At 44.1% G+C, this 20,095-nt stretch overlaps 1 non-coding gene across 1 annotated transcript; it reads left to right on the top strand.

Annotated features, from left to right (window-relative positions):
• Nucleotides 1-17,836: 17,836 nt before the first annotated feature.
• LOC120362840 (U6 spliceosomal RNA) lies at nucleotides 17,837-17,943 on the top strand. The gene has a single exon (XR_005578641.1). It is a non-coding gene; the product is annotated as a U6 spliceosomal RNA (small nuclear RNA).
• The last annotated feature ends 2,152 nt before the right edge of the window (nucleotides 17,944-20,095 follow it).

The raw sequence follows: 20,095 nt of genomic DNA, 5'->3' as shown, positions 1-20,095 counted from the left end.
CACTGCAACCTTTGCCTCCAGGGTTCAAGCAATTCTCCTGCCTCAGCCTCCTTAGTAGCTGGGATTACAGGCACGTGCCGCCATGCCCAGCTAATTTTTGTATTTTTAGTAGAGACGGGGTTTCACCATGTTGGCCAGGATGATCTCGAACTCTTGACCTCGTGATCCACCCACCTCGGCCTCCCAAAGTGCTGGGATTACAGGCTTGAGCCATCATGCCCGGCTAAAAAAAAGTTTTTTGAAAAAAAGTAAACATGAGACTTGATGAGGTTCCAGATGGGTGAGCACATTCACGTGCCGGGAGAGTGATGCACCCCAGCTCCCAGAGAACAGAAGCTTGTGCACTTAGGATCCTCCCAGACCTTGCCCTGTGCATCTCTTTGTCTGGCTATTCATCTGTATCCTTTATAATAAACCAGCAAATGTAAGTAAAGTGTTTCTCCGAGTTTTGTGAGTTATTCAAGCAAATTATCAAACTGAAAGAAGAACATAAGAATCCTCAGTTTATGGGCCAGACACAGTGGCTGACACCTAATCCCAGCACTTAGGGAGGCTGAGGTGGGTGGATCACCTGAGATCAGGAGTTTGAGACTAGCCTGGCCAACATGATGAAACCTCGTCTCTACTAAAAATACAAAAAGTAGCCAGGCGTGGTGGTAGGCACCTGTAGTCCCTGCTTCTCGGGAGGCTGAGGCCTGAAAATCGCTGGAACCTGGGAGGCAGAGGTTGCAGTGAGCTGAGGTCGTACCACGGCACTCCAGCCTTGGCAACAGAGTGAGACTCTATCTCAAAAATAAAGAATCTCCAATTGGTAAGAGGTCAGTCAGAAGCACGGGAGGGGGACCTGCAGCTGGTGTCTGAAGTAGGGGCAGTCTTGTGGAACTGAGCCCACTCACTTCTGACAGCTGCAGCTAACTTCAGGTGGATGGCGACAGAATTAAACTGAATTGTAGGACACTCAGATGTGCTGGAGAATTGGGTGGTGTGGAGAAAACAGCTGCTGTGAGGTGTTCTGTATGAATGTGGAGAAACTGCTCTATCAGATTTAGTAGCCCATTTATGTTTCCAACCAGTTTACAGACTCTCGTACCTTGAGAGGAGGCACGGTAAGATCAGCTGACTTTGGTTAAATGCAAATTTGCATGAGCTTGAGCAATAAGGACCCCAAAAACACGTCCTCAGTGTTTGAACCGCTGGATGGTACAGCTGAAAGAGAATTTAGAAATCCCCTAATCTAGGGTTTTCTAAATCTAACTGGCCATCAGAATCTGCCGAAGGGCATTATTTTTTAAAATCCATTAAATAAAAATTAAAATTCTCAGTACTGGAATTTGGAAATGTAAACTTGAGAAAGCTCCTAAGGAAATTTCATTGACCAATCAGCTTTGCACATCACCGATCTCAACCATCCTCCTTCCATTCAGATCATGTCAGCACAGACAGCTCCACCTCCGTGATCATCACAGCTAATACATGTTAAGTGCCTACGGTGGACCAGACACTTTAACACACATTACCTCTAATCCTTACAACTACCCTCAAATTCACACTGAATAGACAACTTCTGACAGTCTTCTTTCTCTAGGCGTTCAGCCGTATTCTTACATAAAATGTATTCTCTAATATGCTGTTGATGGACATTATTACGTTTCCATGGATTGCTTCAGAAAGTCCTACCATCTAAGCACAAAGGACAAAGTGACTGGGTTTCATTTGGTACCTACAGCAAGTTTAAGGTATACACCATATTATTTTCAGGGTTGTGGCATGGCAAGTCCCATGATGATCAAGGAAACTAACAAACTGTTGCATAATTAATGTGTTCATGATTCACAAAATGGTGTCAATTACCCAGTGCAAACCCATGGGGCTTCCGCACCAGGCTGTTCCAGGGACCAAGTCTCTCAGAATTCACCTTTTCCTTCCCACCTTCAACCATTTTCATGTGGAGCCAATTTATAATTTAGATTGATGTGCCCACCCATACCTCTAAAATGCTTGGCTGTATGACTAGGTTTTCACATGCAGATTGGTTTGGCTCTCATTGAAAATATCAATAACCAAACTGAGTGGGGTGGCAAGGGTCTGTAGTACCTATTACTGAGAGGCTGAGGCTCAGGATGATTATTTCAGCCCAGGAGTTCAAGTCTACCCTGGGCAAGATAGCAAGACCTCATCTCAAAATAAGTATATCCACAACAAAGTAAGTTTAACTTCAGGAAATTGTATTGCTAATGTTTCTACTGCTGCTTGCTTCTGGAAATTCTAGCAACAAATACTTTACTAACAAAACGTTTAATCAAATGTTTCAATCAAAATGTTTCACCCTTTTTTTTTTTTGAGACAGAGTTGCGCTCTTGTTGCCCAGGCTGGAGTGCAATGGTGCAATCTCGACTCACCGCAACCTCCACTTTCCGGGTTCAAGTGATTCTCCTGCCTCAGTTATTCCCTGAGTAGCTGGAATTACAGGCATGCACCACCACACCTGGCTAATTTTGTATTTTTAGTAGAGATGGGGTTTCTCCATGTTGGTCAGGCTGGTCTCGAACTCCTAACCTCAGGTGATCTGCCCTCCTCAGCTTCCCAAAGTGCTAAGATTAGAGGCACACCTGGCCCCGGCCACGTTTCACTTTTATTTTTGTTTGTTTGTTTATTTATTTATTTATTTATTTATTTATTTATTTATTTATTTATGTTGAGACAGAGTCTCGCTCTGTTGCCAGGCTAGAGTACAGTGATGTGATCTTGGTTCATTGCAACCTCCTCCTCCCAGGTTCAAGTGATTCTCCTGCCTCAGCCTCCCGAATAGCTGGGATTGCAGGCACGTGCCAACATGCCCAGCTAATTTTTGTATTTTTAGTAGAGACGGGTTTTACCATGCTGGCCAGGCTGGTCTCGAACTCCTGACCTTATGATTGCCTCGGCCTCCCAAAGGGCTGGATTACAGGTGTGAGCTACCTCGCCCGGCCCATGTCTCACTTTTCAAATGACCAGCATCCTGCAGAGTAATTTACCTATTGAGCATAGTTTGCCAAAAGAATAAAATAAAATGAGCATTCAATTAAGTTTAACCTAAAGCTACCTCCTCACATATTTTAAGTTCAACCTAAAGAGTTCTCCATTAGCCTGAACTGTAACCTAACTAGTTGTGTAAACAGCCTGCAACCTACTCTTGCACCAATCACCAGGTTTTGGCCAAAGGAGGCCAACTCCTCAAGTCAGGCAGAAGCTGAGCTGTAACCAACCAATTCAGCTGTTTCTGCGCCTCACTTCCGTCTTCTGTATGTCATTTTTCTGATTCTGTCCATACATCACCTTTCTCCACGTGGCTGTGCTGGAGTCTCTCTGAGCCTGCTCTGGCCTGGGAGGCTGCCTGATCCATGACTAGCTCTTTGCTTCATTACACTCTGTTAATTTAATTTGTCGGAGGCTTTTCTTTTAATATAAGACAGCATGGGACATTTCCCGTCACTCCTACCAACTCTGGGAGCCAGGCCTCACCTCTTTTACGGCATTTCTTTTTCTTTTTTTTTTTTTTTTTTAGACGGAGTTTCACTCTCGTTACCCAGGCTGGAGTGCAATGGCGCGATCTCGGCCCACCGCAACCTCCGCCTCCTGGGTTCAGGCAATTCTCCTGCCTCAGCCTCCTGAGTAGCTGGGATTACAGGTACGCGCCACCATGCCCAGCTAATTTTTTGTATTTTTAGTAGAGACGGGGTTTCACTATGTTGACCAGGATGGTCTCGATCTCTTGACCTCGTGATCCACCCGCCTCAGCCTCCCAAAGTACTGGGATTACAGGCATGAGCCACCGCGCCCGGCTTCTCTTTACGGCATTTCTAAACTTCACTCAAACCCTCCCAAAAGAATGTTTTGGCTGCCTGAAGACACAGCTAATCCCCTTATAAATAGCTGTTCTTCTAAATTACCAGAAAATTGAATGGATTATAACACAATAGAGCTATAAAAGTTAGTGCCTCCATAATAAACTTCCACTACACTTCTCTTGTGATTATTTAATCTCCTTCAGTCAATCATGTCAATTATGTTATCTAAGCCAAACTGTGAATAAAACAGGAAAGATAGACAGAGATTCTTCCACGAATTAAAACCTTCATGAGCTCTATTTAAGAAACATGGATATTTAGGGAACTTCAAAATCATTGGGTACCAGCTCACATTACAGTCTTCTGAGTTCATTCATGGCCATTATCACGGCTTGATCCTCTCAAGAATCATCAGAGGAAGCAGTCAGGAACAGTGAGAGAAGTATACTCTGAAGCAGGAAAGGAGTTGGAGTCCAGATGCTCCACCTTGTTATCTGATAAACAGTTATTTAATCTATCTGGACCTCAATTTCCTTACCTATAAAATGTGGGTGATGATAGCTACTTTCATTTGCTGAAAGATTAAATGAAATTAATATGTAAAAATATCTAGCTGAGCATCTGAACTTACAATAAAAAAAAAAAAAAAAAAAACTTGGCCGGAGGCGGTGGCTCATGCCTGTAACCCCAGCAATTTGGGAGGCTGAGGTGGGTGGATCATCTGAGGTTAGGAGTTCAAGACCAGGCTGACCAACACGGTAAAACCAGGTGCCTACTAAAATACAAAAATTAGGTGTGGTGGCAGGCACCTGCAATCCCAGCTACTCAGGAGGCTGAGGCAGGAGAATCGCTTGAACCTGGGAGTCAGAGGTTGCAGTGAGCCAAGATGGCACCATTGCACTCCAGCCTGGGGAACAAGAGCAAAATTCCATCTCAAAAATAAATAAATAAATAAATAAATAAAACTAAGTTCACGGGTACGTGTGCAGGTTTGTTACATAGGTAAACATGCATAATGAGGTTTTGTTGTACAAATTATTTCATCACCCAAGCATTAAGCTTAGTATCTGCCTAGGCACAGTGGCTGTAATCCCAGCACTTTGGGAGGCCAAGGTGGGCGGATCACCTGAGGTCGGGAGTTCGAGACCAGCCTGGCCAACATGGAGAAACTCCGTCTCTACTAAAAATACAAAATTTGCCGGGTGTGGTGGTGCATGCCTGTAATCCCAGCTACTCAGGATGCTGAGGCAGGAGAATTGCTTGAACCTAGGAGGCGGAGCTTGTGGTAAGCCAAGATCATGCCACTGCACTCCAGCCTGGGCAATAAGAGCAAAACTCTGTCTCAAAAAATAAAAATAAAAATAAAAATAAAAAGCCTAGCATCCATTAGCTATTTTTCCTGATCCTCTCCCTCCTCCTACCTTGCACCCTCCTGTAAGTCCCAGTGTCTGTTGTTCCCCTCGATGTGTCCCTGTGTTCTCATCATTTAGCTGTCACTTACAAGTGAGAACATGCAGTGTTTGGTTTTCTGTTCCTGCATTAGTTTGCTAAGGATAATGGCCTGTTATTTAAAGGTCAAAAAATATAGATACTGGCAAGGTTGTGGAGAAAAAGGAACACTTCTGCACTGTTGGTGGAAGACAGTGTGGGAATTCCTCCAAGATCTAGAGACAGAAACACTATTCGACCCAGCAGTACCATTACTGAGTAAGCATCCAGAGGAATATAAAGCATTCTTTTCTTTTTCTTTTTTTTGAGATAGAGTTTCGCCCAGGCTGAAGTGCAATGGTGCAATCTCAGCTCACTGCAACCTCCACTTCCTGGGTTCAAGCGATTCTCCTTCCTCAGCCTCCCGAGTAGCTGGGATTACAGGCACCCACCACTGCACCTGGCTAGTTTTTGTATTTTTAGTGGAAACGGGGTTTCATCATGTTTTGGCCAGGCTGGTCTTGAATTCCTGACCTCAGGTGATCCACCGCCTCAGCCTCCCAAAGTGTTGGGATTACAGGCGTGAGCCACTGCACCCAGCCACACTAGAAATCATTCTATTATAAAGACACATGCACATGTATGTTCATTGCAGCACTGTTCACGATAGCAAAGACATGGAATCAACCTAAATGCCCATCAGTAATAGACTGAATAAAGAAAATGTGTATATATATATATACACCATGGAATACTACGCAACCACAAAAACCAATGAGATCATGTCCTTTGCAGGGACATCGAAAAAGCTGACTTAAATTTTCTCTTCATGCAAACTCAATGGGAGTTCTTTAACTTGACAAAGTAATTCTAAAATAGAACAAGTTTGCAGAATAAGCCACAAAAGAATTTTAAAGAAAAATCATGGAAGACTACTGTGGCCCCAATTCTCGAATCCACCCTGCATCCACCCTTTCTGCAGTATGACTCCACAGCTCCCTCCATGAGAAGGCGGAGTAGATTTCCCAGCCCCTCGGGTCTGAGGTTAGCCATGTGGCTTGTTTTGACCAATGAGACATTAGAAAACTGTTGCAAGCAGAGGCTTGACAAAGTGCTTGCGCATTTACTTCCTTTTCTGCCCTCTGCACTTCCCCGTATGAACACGGCTGGGCTAGCCCAGGATAAAACATATGGGACCCAGTCGCTCACATCACTCCCACCCACAGCCAGCAGACCACGGCATGAAAACCAGCCCAGCTGAAACTATAAACACTGCTCAGCCTAAATCACAACTACAGATTCATGAGCTAAATAAATGTCTGTTTTAAGCCGTACTTCCTTAATGGGGTTTCCATGAGGAAAATAAGTTCTATAGAAAAATCATTTGTGTCTCTTTTCTCAATTCTCCCAAGATGGTACATAGTTAATTCATGACATATAATAATGCCTTACGGCATTAGGCTTTAATTATCTCCGGGAACCCTGTTAGCTATTGCATTTTGGGTGATTGTTATGAAGCATAATTATAGAGATAACTGATATAATCATATATTAAATGCTTTATAAAGCCACCCTTATTAACATAATGCACCACCAAAATGACAGATAAATGAAAGAAAATTAAATTTTTTTTTTTTTTTTTTGAGACGGAGTTTCACTCTTGTTACCCAGGCTTGAGTGCAATGGCACGATCTCGGCTCACCGCAACCTCCGCCTCCTGGGTTCAGGCAATTCTCCTGCCTCAGCCTCCTGAGTAGCTGAGATTATAGGCACGCGCCACCATGCCCTGCTAATTTTTTGTATTTTTTTTAGTAGAGACGGGGTTTCACCATGTTGACCAGGATGGTCTCGATCTCTTGACCTCGTGATCCACCCGCCTCGGCCTCCCAAAGTGCTGGGATTACAGGCTTGAGCCACTGCACCCGGCAGAAAATTAAATTTTTAAAAAATCTGTGGCTGGATGTGGTGGCTTACATTGGGAAGCCAAAGTCGGAGGATCACCTGAGGTCCCAAGTTCAAGACCAGTCTGGGCAACATAGCAAGACCCCATCTCTACAAAAAATAAAAAAATTAACTGGGTACGGTGGTGTGTGCCTGTAGTCCCATCATCTCAGGAGGCTGACCTGAAGGATCACTTGCACGCAGGAGGAGATCAAGGCTGCAGTGAGCGGTGTTTATGCCACTGCACTCCAGCCTGGGTGACAGAGCAAGACCCTGTCTCAAAAAAAAACAAAAACAACCCTGAAAAACGGAAAATATATATATAAAATACGTACTTTATGTATATATATTAATATTTAAAAATATAAAACTGTATATTTTTAAATATTAATGTATAATACATATATTATATATATATGTGTGTGTGTGTGTGTGTGTGTGTGTGTGTGTGTGTGTGTTGGTTTTAAGGAGCAAAAAGTTTAATAGGCAAGAAAGAACAAGGAAAGGAGAAAACAGCTCCCCTGTATAGACAAAGAGAGGTGGGACTCAGAACAAAGAGGCACCACCCCCACAAAAACAGTTTTTTTAAGTTCCCTTAGAGAACTTGAAACTAACAAAAAGTGTTTTTTAAATGAGCGGCATTTTAAGTCTTTGGTGGAATGATGGAGCATTCAATGAAGTATTTTGGGACAAGTGGCTACGTGGGAGAACCAAAGCTTCTCTACTTGTCATCTTGCCTTCAAATCCATTCCAGATAGTTAAAAACTTAATATTTTCCAAAAAGAGAGCTATGTCATTCAAAATAGATAATAATTTATATATTCTTCAAGTGACAGAGGCCTTTTGAAGCATGATGCCGGTAAAAGAAGCCATAATGAAATGACTGATAGATTTAACTATGCAAAATGTTTAAATATCAGTACATATTAAGGGGCAAACAAAATTTTAATCTTGGCACAACATTTTTATATTTTGCTACAAAATTAAAAAGAAAAAAAAAGTGGCCGGCGCGGTGGCTCAAGCCTGTAATCCCAGCACTTTGGGAGGCCGAGGCGGGTGGATCACGAGGTCAAGAGATCGAGACCATCCAGGTCAACATGGTGAAAACCCGTCTCTACTAAAAATACTAAAAATTAGCTGGGCATGGTGGCTCGTGCCTGTAATCCCAGCTACTCAGGAGGCTGAGGCAGGAGAATTGCCTGAACCCAGGAGGCGGAGGTTGCAGTGAGCTGAGATCGCGCCATTGCACTCCAGCCTGGGTAACAAGAGTGAAACTCCGTCTCAAAAAAAAAAAAGAAAAAAAAAGTGGAATTTGGGACCAGGTGTGGTGGCTCATGCCTATAATCCCAGCACCTTGGGAGATCGAGGCGAATGAATCATCTGAGGTCAGGAGTTCGAGACCAGCCTGGCCAACACGTTGAAAGCCTATCTCTACTAAAAATACAAAATTAGCTGGGCATGGTGACACACGCCTGTAATCCCAGCTACTCGGGAGGCTGAGGCAGGAGAATTGCTTGAACCTGGGAGGGAGAGGTTGCAGTGAGCCATCATGGCTCCAATGTACTCCAGCCTGGGTGACAGAGTGAGACTCTGCTGCAAAAAAAATGGAATTTAGTCATAGCTATTACCTACGTGTGTGTGTGTGTGTGTGTGTGTGTGTATACATGTGTGTGTATATATGTGTGTGTGTATATATATATATTCATAGCAAATACTTATTGAGCTTCTGCATGCCACAACCATGTATCTGAGAGTAAAATAGAAAGTGAGGCCAGCGTGGTGGCTCAGGCCTGTAATCTAGCACTTTGGGAGGCTGAGGTGAGCGGATCACAAGGTCAAGAGATCCAGACCATCCTGGACAACATGGTGAAACCCCATCTCTACTAAAATACAAAAATTAGCAGGGCGTGGTAGTGAGTGACTGTAATCCCAGCTATTCGGGAGGCTGAGGCAGGAGAATCGCTTGAACCCAGGAGGCAGAGGCTGCAGTGAGCCAAGATCACGCAAACTGCACTCCAGCCTGGTGACAGAGCAAGACTCCGTCTTAAAAAAAAAAAAAAAAAAAAAAATAGTAGAAAGCAAAAACAGCCTGGGTGCCACGGCTCACACTTGTAATCCCAGCATTTTGGGAGGCCAAGGAAGGTGGATTACTTGAGGTCAGGAGACCAGAAGCCAACATGACAAAACCCCATCTCTACTGAAAATACAAAATTAGCCAAGTGTGGTGATGGGCTCCTGTAATCCCAGCTACTCAAGAGGCTGAGGCAGGAGAATCTCTTGAACCAAGGAGATTACAGTAAGTACAGATCGTGCCACTGCCCTCCAGCCAGGGCAACACAGAGAGACTCCGTCTCAAACAAAAAAAAAGAAGCTGGGATATAGCAAGTGAATAAATACAGGAGAGCATTCCTGTAAGAGAAAACTATATGGGCAAAAGCCCTGTGGTAGGAGGGAGTTTGGTATATTTGAGGGACTAAAAGAAGGCCAAAATCACAAAAGCCCTGAAAACAAGTAAGAGACCGGCTGAAGAGGAAAACAGGGGTCAGAAGTTACAAGCCTGGCTAGGTGCAGTGGCCCATGCCAGTAATCCCAGTATTTTGGGAGGCCAAAGCAGGAGCATCACTTGAGCTCAAGAGTTCAAGATTAGCCTGAGCAACATGGCAAAATCCTGACACTACCAAAAAATACAAAAATTAGCGGGGCATGGTGGTAAGCATCTGCAGTCCCAGCTAATTGGGAAGCTGAGGTGAGAGGCTTGAGCCTGGGAGGTGGAAGCTGCGGTGAGCTGAGATCGCACCACTGCACTCCAGCCTGGGCAACGGAGCCAAATCCTGACTCAAAAAAAGAAGAGTAGAGTCACTTGAAGGACTTTGATTTGTTGGCTGATGTGATCAGATCTGAATTTTGTAAACCCTTTCTGACCGACTCAAGCATCTGCAGTGAGTTACTGTCTTAGTGCAGCCCACAGCACTAGGAATTTGGTCTAGTGTGGTGCAGGTGAAGATATTGATAAGGGAATGGATTCGAGATACTGTTTTTTAATTTTTTTTTTTTTTTTTGTACAGATGGGGGTCTTGCTGGGTTGCTTAGGCTGGTCTCAAACTCCTGGCCTCAAGCAATCTTCCCCATCATGGCCTCCCAAAGTGCTGGGATTACAGGCATGAACCACCTCACCCTACAGCGAGATGCTTGAATGATATACACACTGGAGCTTGACAATGGATAGGATGAGGAAGTGAATGGCCGGGCATGGTGGCTCACACCTGTAATCTTAGCACTTTGGGAGGCTAAGGTGGGTGGGTCACCTGAGATCAGGAGTTAGACACCAGCCTGGCCAACATGGCGAAACTCTATCTCTACTAAAAATACAAAAAAAATTAGCCGGGCGTAGTGGTGGGCACGTGTAATCCCAGATACTTGGGAGGCTGAGGCAGGAGAATCGCTTGAACCCAGGAGGTGGAGGTTGCAGTGAGCATGAGATCATGCCACTGCACTCCAGCCTGGCTGACAGAGTGAGACTTCATCTTAAAAAAAAAAAAAAAGGATTGGGATTGGGATTAGGGAGTGAAGGAGGAAAGGTAATTATCTACTGTGCCAGAATGTGACAGTATGAGAGTGGCTTTCATTGGATTGGGGAAAACCAGAAGAAAACCAGGTGTGAGAGGGATGGATTTTGAGTTTTATCTTAAACATATTAAGGCTGATGTGTCTTTGAACCCTTCATATATAAAAATATAGAAGTGGTTCAATATAGAGTAGAGATCTGAGCTAGAGCAATAAACCAGCACCTCATCAGCATATAACAGTTTATTGAAGCTATGAAGATGATATCTGAAACTGTGGAAAGGACGCTAGGAACAGAGAAGAGAATAGGATAAGTGGCCCTGAGACTGAGCCTTAGGACCCCCGAGGATTGGTGACCAGCTAGAGGGGAATACCGACTTGAGAAGGAAGATGGCTGGGGGAAAGGAGGAAGCCAGAAGAGAGTAAAGTAGCCATGCCAACAGGAAGAAATGGCCAACGCCGTCCAGCTCTGTGCAGAGGCCGAGGAAAATGAGGAGCTCAAATTTCTGACAAGGTGGTTTCCTCAACAAGAATTTCTAAAGGAGTTGAGCGAAGAGAAAATAAAGACAGCAAGTACAGGCAATTATTTATTTATTTATTTATTTATTTATTTATTTATTTTTGACACGGAGTTTCGCTCTTGTTACCCAGGCTGGAGTGCAATGGCGCGATCTCGGCTCATCGCAACCTCCGCCTCCTGGGTTCAGGCAATTCTCCTGCCTCAGCCTCCTGAGTAGCTGGGATTACAGGCACGTGCCACCATGCCCCGCTAATTTTTCGTATTTTTAGTAGAGACAGGGTTTCACCATGTTGACCAGGATGGTCTCGATCTCTCGACCTCGTGATCCACCTGCCTCGGCCTCCCAAAGTGCTGGGATTACAGGCGTGAGCCACCGCACCCGGCCCTCAGTATTTGCTTTAATCAAATACACTCTACTTACATTAATTCCAATCTATGTCACCTCTTCCATGTGCTTTTAGTACCTATACACCTCTATTGTAATAATATGATTCAGGCCCGGCGCAGTGGCTCATGCCTATAATCCCAGCAGTTTGGGAGGCTGAGGTGGGTGGATCACAAGGTCAAGAGTTTGAGACCATCCTGGTCAACATGGTGAAACGCTGTCTCTACTAAAATTACAAAAAATTTGCTGGGCATGGTGGCACACGCCTGTAGTCCCAGCTACTCGGGAGGCTGAGGCAAGAGAATTGCTTGAACCCAGGAGGCGGAGGTTGCGGTGAGCCGAGATCTCACCATTGCACTCCAGCCTGGGTAACAAGAGCGAAACTCCATCTCAAAATAATAATAATAATAATAATAATGATTCAATTAATATAGAGATAACAGGCAATCAAATATTTTACAAAATATTATTCAGTAGTTTTGGTTATAATATTTTTGTAGAAAGATATCCAGGGTACAATTTAAGCATATACACACATTATAGGTAAGAAAATGATACTTGAAGAATGTAACTTGTTTAAGGTCAAGAATATAACCAAAAGGAATAGCAAATAAGGTCTTCGCTTTCCAAAAGTTTGCCATAGCTGAAATGCAACAGGAATGAGCATGTCACCTGATGTTGCGAATGCATTCCGTCAGGTGCCCAGGCATGTGAAAATCGGTGTCTCTGTTTTATTCATAACTTGGACATCAACATTACTCTGGAGCAAATTCCTCTACACAGGAAATCCATCTAAATCCTTCTAAAATGTCCTAATAAGAAAATAAAATAAGTAGAATTAAAGCTGTACTAGGCTAGGGCACATTTATATCACTGACAACTATAGATTATTCAGTAATACCTCTCAGTGCACTGGTGAGCAGAGAGCATGGAGAGCTAATAAAAGTAATGAAGTCTTCGCAGCATGCGAACTCACTGCTATTAAATCTCTTCTGAGAAATGGGATGAGCCTGCCACGTTCGTTGGGAGGATGACTGAATGTGTAGGCTGTTGTGAAAATAAGTAGGGCCATATGGCAGCAGAGGCTGGGAGAGATCATGGGTGTCGATGCCCAGAAACCGAGGGCTTTACCCAGCCTTCTACTTTATTAGGAAGCAATGATGACATGAAGCTGGATTGGGTTTATCACATGTGTACCTGTCAGCAAAATCTACAGATAAAAGTTATAGTTCTATAATAATCCAAAGCTTGGGTGTACCATGTGGCCCTCAATACTGAGGAGTCAATAGAGGTATATTGGCTCCACATAACATAAACGTCATATTTTTCATGTAATGGCTGATCATCTGCCATGACTGTTTAAGGAGAGGAAAGCCTATTGAAGCATCCTAGTTATTCAGAATCCCTGAAAGGCCATGATGAGGTTGAGGTCTATCGGAAGTGCTGCTTGGGTTGTGGATCAGTCAAGGATTAAACAGAAAACACAGCATGTCAGGGCAGTGACCTGAGATCGTGGCGGTGGAGCACGTCTGCCACCCCAGGGACTAAAGGGTCAAGTGAAGGGAAATGTTACTGCAATCTGGAGAGAGAAAAGGCTGTGCGGGAAAGATCACGCTGCGGGAACTGCAACCTTCGGAAGAGAGACAAGTCAGCCTGCAGCCACTCTGCAGGGAGGGAGACGGAGTAATGCCCCAACCTCTCTTCCCTCTGCTCTCCAGCAGGGGCCGCCCGTTGACCAAACCCAACCAAAAGCCAGGGGACAGGAGAGTCCTGGGAAGTGGTCTGGGGACACTGAGCAGAGTGGATGGCGTGGGCAGGATCCGGATCTGAAAGGGCAAATGGAAGATATCCAACTGAAGTGGGAAGACAGAGCTGTTGTCTTAAACAGCCTCTAGTTTTGCTTAAGTCATTATTTTATTAATAATTCCCTATATTATTTGCTTGGTTTTTCTCTCCAGGAGGGAAAGTTCCAACGTAAGAGTGGATGAAGGACATTCAGCCCCAACAGTCAACTTTCTTAAGCATTTCCAAGTAACATAATCTCCTGCTTCCCTACCAAAAAAACAAAACAAAACAAAAAATCAAGAATTCTCGCTAAAATCCCCAGGAGATATTTATTTTCATCCTACAAAGAATGCCTGTTTTTGAGGGATGACATTTTTTTAAAGAGAATAATTAAAGCTCTCCACTTTTTTCCTTTTACAGATCAGGTGAGCAATGTACTCACTCTAAACGATGGCAGTGTTTTGGCTGCTTGTGAACCCTGGGAATATTGATCAGTTGAAAATATTCAGACTCTTGCCTCTCTTGAATTTGCTTACTGCAGCCCTTCTTCCTGGTCTGCCAGGAGAGCACCAGCAATTTTGTTATCATGATAAATTACCCTCCCTGGTAGGTCACTCTTTTTTACCTAAAGTCACAATTTGCTCCTTCCCTTAGGGCATAACCTGATTTTTTTCAGGGTGACAGATTTATTGCTTGCTTTGTGCTCCAAAAAACAAATCGCTAGCATTGCTCAAAACATAGCTCTGTCACTTTGGGAGGCCGAGGCAGGTGGATCACGAGGTCAAGAGATCAAGACCATCCTGGTCAACATGGTGAAACCCCGTCTCTACTAAAAATACAAAAAATTAGCTGGGCATGGTGGCGTGTACCTGTAATCCCAGCCACTCAGGAGGCTGAGGCAGGAGAATTGCCTGAACCCAGGAGGCGGAGGTTGCGGTGAGCCAAGATCGCCCCATTGCACTCCAGCCTGGGTAACAAGAGTGAAACTCCGCCTCAAAACAAAAAAAAAACAAAAAAACAAAAAAACAAAACATAGCTCTGTCACAATAGCTTTGGATATTTCCCAATGGGAGTGAGACTCGGCATGTATATTCCAGTTTGAATACGGGAGAGTGGGCATTTCCATGTTTCTCTGGATTGGAGCTGGGAGGACGGTACTTAGGTTTCAGTCACCCTGCTAGTTTAAGGAACTGATGAGCAATTAACATTTGTTGGCATAGTTTTGGGGGATCTTTTCTTCTTTTTCGGAAACTCAGAAAGCCAAGAAACAGCTATTCTGATCTCCAAAACATGCCTTCCTCATGGCTGGCATACCTTCCTTGGCCATCACGAATGCTTGAATGCCCGTAAATGTCCTTAAAACCTGAGAATGAAGCTGTGATGTCTTTGTGGTTCAGTAAGCTCCTGCCGCAGAGCTCACAGATGTGGACTAAAGGAATGAACAGCAAACAATTCCAGGCCTGGTCCATAAAAAGAAGCCTGCACTCCGTCCTCCACGCTTTCTTCATCAGCCTGCTGAGTGTGCTGCAAGTCTCCAACTCCGCATCCCGTGCAGCTCCTACACCGCCCACTTCCAAATGCAGTTCTTCAAAGAAAGCCCCAGCTCCATCCACACTAGGGCCCCTAATCTCAGCTGAGTCTTTAAAACAGGCCAGCATTCTAAGGTCTATTCCTAATCAGTGGACCACTCCCTCTTCAACCTAAATTCATTCTCCTCCCCAGAGAACTAATCCTCTCCTGATCTCAGTCAATAGCACCACAATCACCAGAAAAATCCTTTAGACCCTTCCTCCTCCCTGACTCATCCACCTGAAAAGTTATCACATCTCCTAAAAATGCCCCAGATCCTTCAGGGTGTGGTGTGACCCTACAGTGGAATGCCATTCAATGGGTTTTTTTCTTTTTCTTTTTCTTTTTCTTTTTAAGATGGGGTTTCACCATGTTGATCAGGTTGGTCTTGAACTCCCGACCTCAGGCGATCCGCCCGCCTTGGCCTTCAAAGTGCTTGGATTACAGGCGTGAGCCACCATGCCCGGCCCTCAATGGTTTTAAATAAACACTAACAATAATTGAGTAAAAAATAATTGCATGTTTCATTATGGATAAACCTCAATAACATAATATTGAATGAGAAAAGTCACAAATAAATATATATAGTATGGCCAGGCACCGTGGCTCATGCCTGTAATCCCAGCACTTCAGGAGGCTGAGGTAGGCAGATCACCTAAGGTCAGGAGTTCGGGACCAGCCTGGCCAACACGGTGAAACCCCATCTCTAATAAAAATAAAAGAATTACATGGGCTTGGTGACAGGTGGCTATAATCCCAGCTACTCAGGAGGCTGAGACAGGAGAATCTCTTGAACCTGGGAGATGGAAGTTGCAGTGAGCTGGGATCACTCCAGCCTGGGCAACAGAGCCAGACTCCATCTCAAAAAAATAAATAAATATATATGTATGTATGTGTATATATATATATATATATATATATATATATATATATATATATGTAGTATGATTCTGCTTATATATAGCGTGAAAATAGGCAAAATAAGGTAGTATTTCATCTTTCATGAATGGCATTCTATGGTAGATTGTATGACAAGGCCAAATATAGGTGGCCATTGTCTATATGTTAGGAGCTGAATGTATCCCCCAAAACTCACATGGTGAAATCTAATTCCCAGTGTGACTATGTGTGGACAAGGTGGAGCCTTTTGGAAGTTGATCAGGTCATGAGGGTGGAGCCCTCATGAACGGGATTAGTGCCCCTGAAAGAAACGGCCAGCGAGCTTACTTTCTTTCTGACAGACGACAGTTCAATGAGAAGACAGCAGCCTACAACCAGCCATGCTGACATCCTGGTCTGGGACTTCTAGACTCCAGAGTGTAAGAAATAAATTTCCATTGTTTATAAGACACCCAGTTAATGGAGCTTCGTTGTAGCAGCCCCAAATGACTGAGAAAATACCGCTTCTTCTCTGTATTATTACTAGTTTCTTAAAAATGGAACCTATCTAGTTACGGTGAGCCGAGATCATGCCACTGCACTCCAGCCTGGGCAACAGAGCAAGACTCTGTCTAGCGGGGGAAAAAAAATAGAACCTACCTAGCTGACACTAGTATTGACACAGGTAGATAAATGGAACACAGTAAATCTGGCCAAGCTTCTTTATTTGATGCCATAGAAATGAAAAACCTCTCCAAAGTTATTACTTTACTCTCAAAATAAATTAAATTTAATGTCATGGTGTAGATATTCATAACTCAAGTGATTTGTACTCTCGGCCTCATTCTAGAGCATGCTTTCTGCATCATCTTTGTAAGTAAGCATTTATTAAACTCCTACTGTGTGTCAGGCACTGTGCTAGCTCTAATAATACAAATATGGGGGGAGGGGTGGGGAGAAAAAAATATATATAATAGAGCTCGTTCTGTTTTCAGGGAATTTGCTGCCCGCTGGAAAGGGGACAAGGAAAGGACAATAAACACTTAAAAACTGCAGGACCAGGAAGAAAGTGCTGTAAGTGTCTAATAATAGAGTTTCTGTGGGAAAACAGCAAGCAAGCCAAACAACAACTACTTCTTCCTGGAAGTCAACCTGAGAAGGCTTCACGGTGAGGACTGTTTTTGTTTGGTTTCTGTTTGGGGTTTCCTTTTGTTTTTTTGGCAGATGCATAAGAGATCACAGGTAGGAAAAAGTGGAGGGATACTTTCTAAGAAGAGGGTTCAGAAGCATGGAGAGGGAAACCAGTGTAACACACTTGGGAAACGAAAACGCGGGAGCATCTGGCCGGGCGTGGTGGCTCACACCTGTAATCCCAGCATTTTGGGAGACTGAGGTGGGCGGACTGCTTGAGGCCAGGAGTATGAGACTAACCTGGGCAAAGTGGCAAAACCCTATCTCTACCAAGAAAATACAAAAAATTAGCTGGGCATGGTAGCACACCCTGTAATCCCAGCTACTCGAGAGGCTGAGGTGGAGAATCACTTGAACCCAGGAGGCGGAGGTTGCAGTGAGCAGAGATCCCGCCACTGCCCTCTAGCCTGGGTGACAGAGTGAGACCCTGTGACCCAAAAAGAAGAGGAGTATGAAGCCGGTTACAGTGACTCATACCTGTAACCCCAGCACTTTGGAAGGCTGAAGCAGGCGGATGACTTGAGGCCAGGTGTTCCAGGCCAGCCTGGCCAACATGGTGAATGTCTGTCTCTACTAAAAATACAGAAATTAGCCGGGTGTGGTGCCTGTAATCCCAGGTACTCAGGAGGCTGAAGCACAAGAATCGCTTGAACCTGGGAGGCAGAGATTGCAGTGAGCTGAGATCGTACCACTGCATTTCAGTCTGGATGACTGTCTCAAAAAAAAAGAAAAGAAAATACAGGAGATGTGCTCACTTCGGCAGCACATAGACTAAAATTGGAATGATACAGAGAAGATTAGCATGGCCCCTGCGCAAGGATGACATGCAAATTCATGAAGCGTTCCATAAAAAAATAAATAAAGAAAAATAAAATAAAATAAAGAAAATATAGGAGAATGAAATAGAATATGAAGGGTATAAGATGACATGTCCTTTGGTATTGCAGACCATCGATCTGCTGACTACAACCAGTTTTATAAATAAAGCTTTACTAGAACACAGCCATGCCATTCATTTACATATTGCCTATAGTTACTTTCACGCTACAATGGCAGAGCTAAGTAGTTACTACAGCAGAGACACTGACCACAAAGCCCAGATTTTTTACCAACTCATCCTTTAAAGAAAACGTTTGGCCGGGCACGGTGGCTCAAGCCTGTAATCCCAGCACTTTGGGAGGCCAAGGCGGGTGGATCACGAGGTCAAGAGATCGAGACCATCTGGTCAACATAGTGAAACCCCGTCTCTACTAAAAATACAAAACATTAGCTGGGCATGGTGGCGTGTGCCTGTAATCCCAGCTACTCAGGAGGCTGAGGCAGGAGAATTGCCTGAACCCAGGAGGCGGAGGTTGGGGTGAGCCGAGATCGCGCCATTGCACTCCAGCCTGGGTAACAAGAGCAAAACTCCGTCTCAAAAAAAAAAAAAAAAAAAAAAAAAGTTTACCTAATTTCCGTAGAAAAATATGCTTTCTTCATGATCTTTTCATGTCAGTCCTGAATGATAAACATAAGCGTTTTTTGGTTTTTTTTTTTTTGGTTTTTCTTTTTCTTTTTTTTTTTTTTTCAGGCAATTCTCCTGCCTCAGCCTCCCGAGTAGCTGGGATTACAGGCACACGCCACCACGTCCAGCTAATTTTTTTTTTTTTTTGTATTTTTAGTAGAGACGGCGTTTCACCATGCTGGTTAAGATGGTCTCGATCTCTTGACCTCGTGATCCACCCTCCTCGGCCTTCCAAAGTGCTGGGATTACAGGCGTGAGCCACCGCGCCTGGCCCATTTTTGTTTTGTTTTGTTTTTCTTTTGCGATGGAGTCTCACTCTGTCTCCCAGGCTAGAGTGCAGTGATCTCGGCTCGCTGCAGCTTCCCCCTCCTGGGTTCAAGAGATTCTCCTGCCTCAAGCCTACGGAGTAGCTGGGATTACAGGTGTGTGCCACCACGTCCAGCTAATTTTTTTGTACTTTTAGTAGAGATGGGGTTTCACCACGTTGGTCAGGCTGGTGTTGAATTCCTGACCTCGAAATCCACCTGCCTCAGCCTCCCAAAGTGCTGGAATTACAGGCGTGAGCCACCACATCCAGCCTGTTTGTTTTCTTAAAGTAGAGGCAGGAGCCTTCCTATGTTACCCAGGCTGTTAGGCACCAACCACCACACCCTACCCACAAGTTGGTCTTAATTACCTTTATTCTTCTTTTTTTTTTTTTTTTTTTCTTTTTTGAGATAGGATCTCATTCTGTCACCCCAGCTGGAACTCAGTGGTATGATTATGGCTCATTGCAACCTCGAATTCCCAGGCTCAGGTGATCTTCCCACCTCAGCCTCCAAAGTAGCTGGGACTATAGGCATGCACCACTAAGCACATCTGATTTTCACAACTTTTTGGAGAGACAGGGTTTTGCCCAGGCTGGTCTTGAATTCCTGGATTCAAGCAGTCTGCCCACCTCAGCCTCCCAAAGTGCCGGGATTACAGTAACGAGCCATGATACCCTGCTTAATTATCTCCATTCTTAATCTGACTGTGGCCTCTATGGATTCTAAATATTTGAAGTCTGTTTATTTCAGATCAATCCAACTTTGGTCTTTAGTTCAATATCAGTTATCAGTGAATAAAAAATATTTTAAAACACAGTTTTCTCTGGACATTAAAAAATATAATATTTTGCTACTCAAAACTTATTCCAAAGTTTTTATAATAATAGTTAAAAACCAAAAGACCAAACTAGGTGTGGTGGCTCACATCTGTAATCCCAGAACTTTGGGAGGCTGAGGCAGGAGGAACGTTTGAGCCCAGGAGTCAAAGAACAGCTTGGGCAACATAGCAAGACCCTGTCTCAACAAAAAACTTTTTAAAGGCCGGGCACAGTGGCTCAAGCCTGTAATCCCAGCACTTTGGGAGGCCGAGGCAGGTGGATCATGAGGTCAAGAGATAGAGACCATCCTGGTCAACATGGTGAAACCCCGTCTCTACTAAAAATACAAAAAATTAGCTGGGCATGGTGGCCCATG

The sequence above is a fragment of the Saimiri boliviensis genome, chromosome 14 (assembly GCF_048565385.1).
Source record: "Saimiri boliviensis isolate mSaiBol1 chromosome 14, mSaiBol1.pri, whole genome shotgun sequence".
Classification (NCBI taxonomy): domain Eukaryota; kingdom Metazoa; phylum Chordata; class Mammalia; order Primates; family Cebidae; genus Saimiri; species Saimiri boliviensis.
The sequence above is the reverse complement of the archived record's forward strand: the minus strand, read 5'-3'. Positions and strand labels throughout refer to the sequence as shown.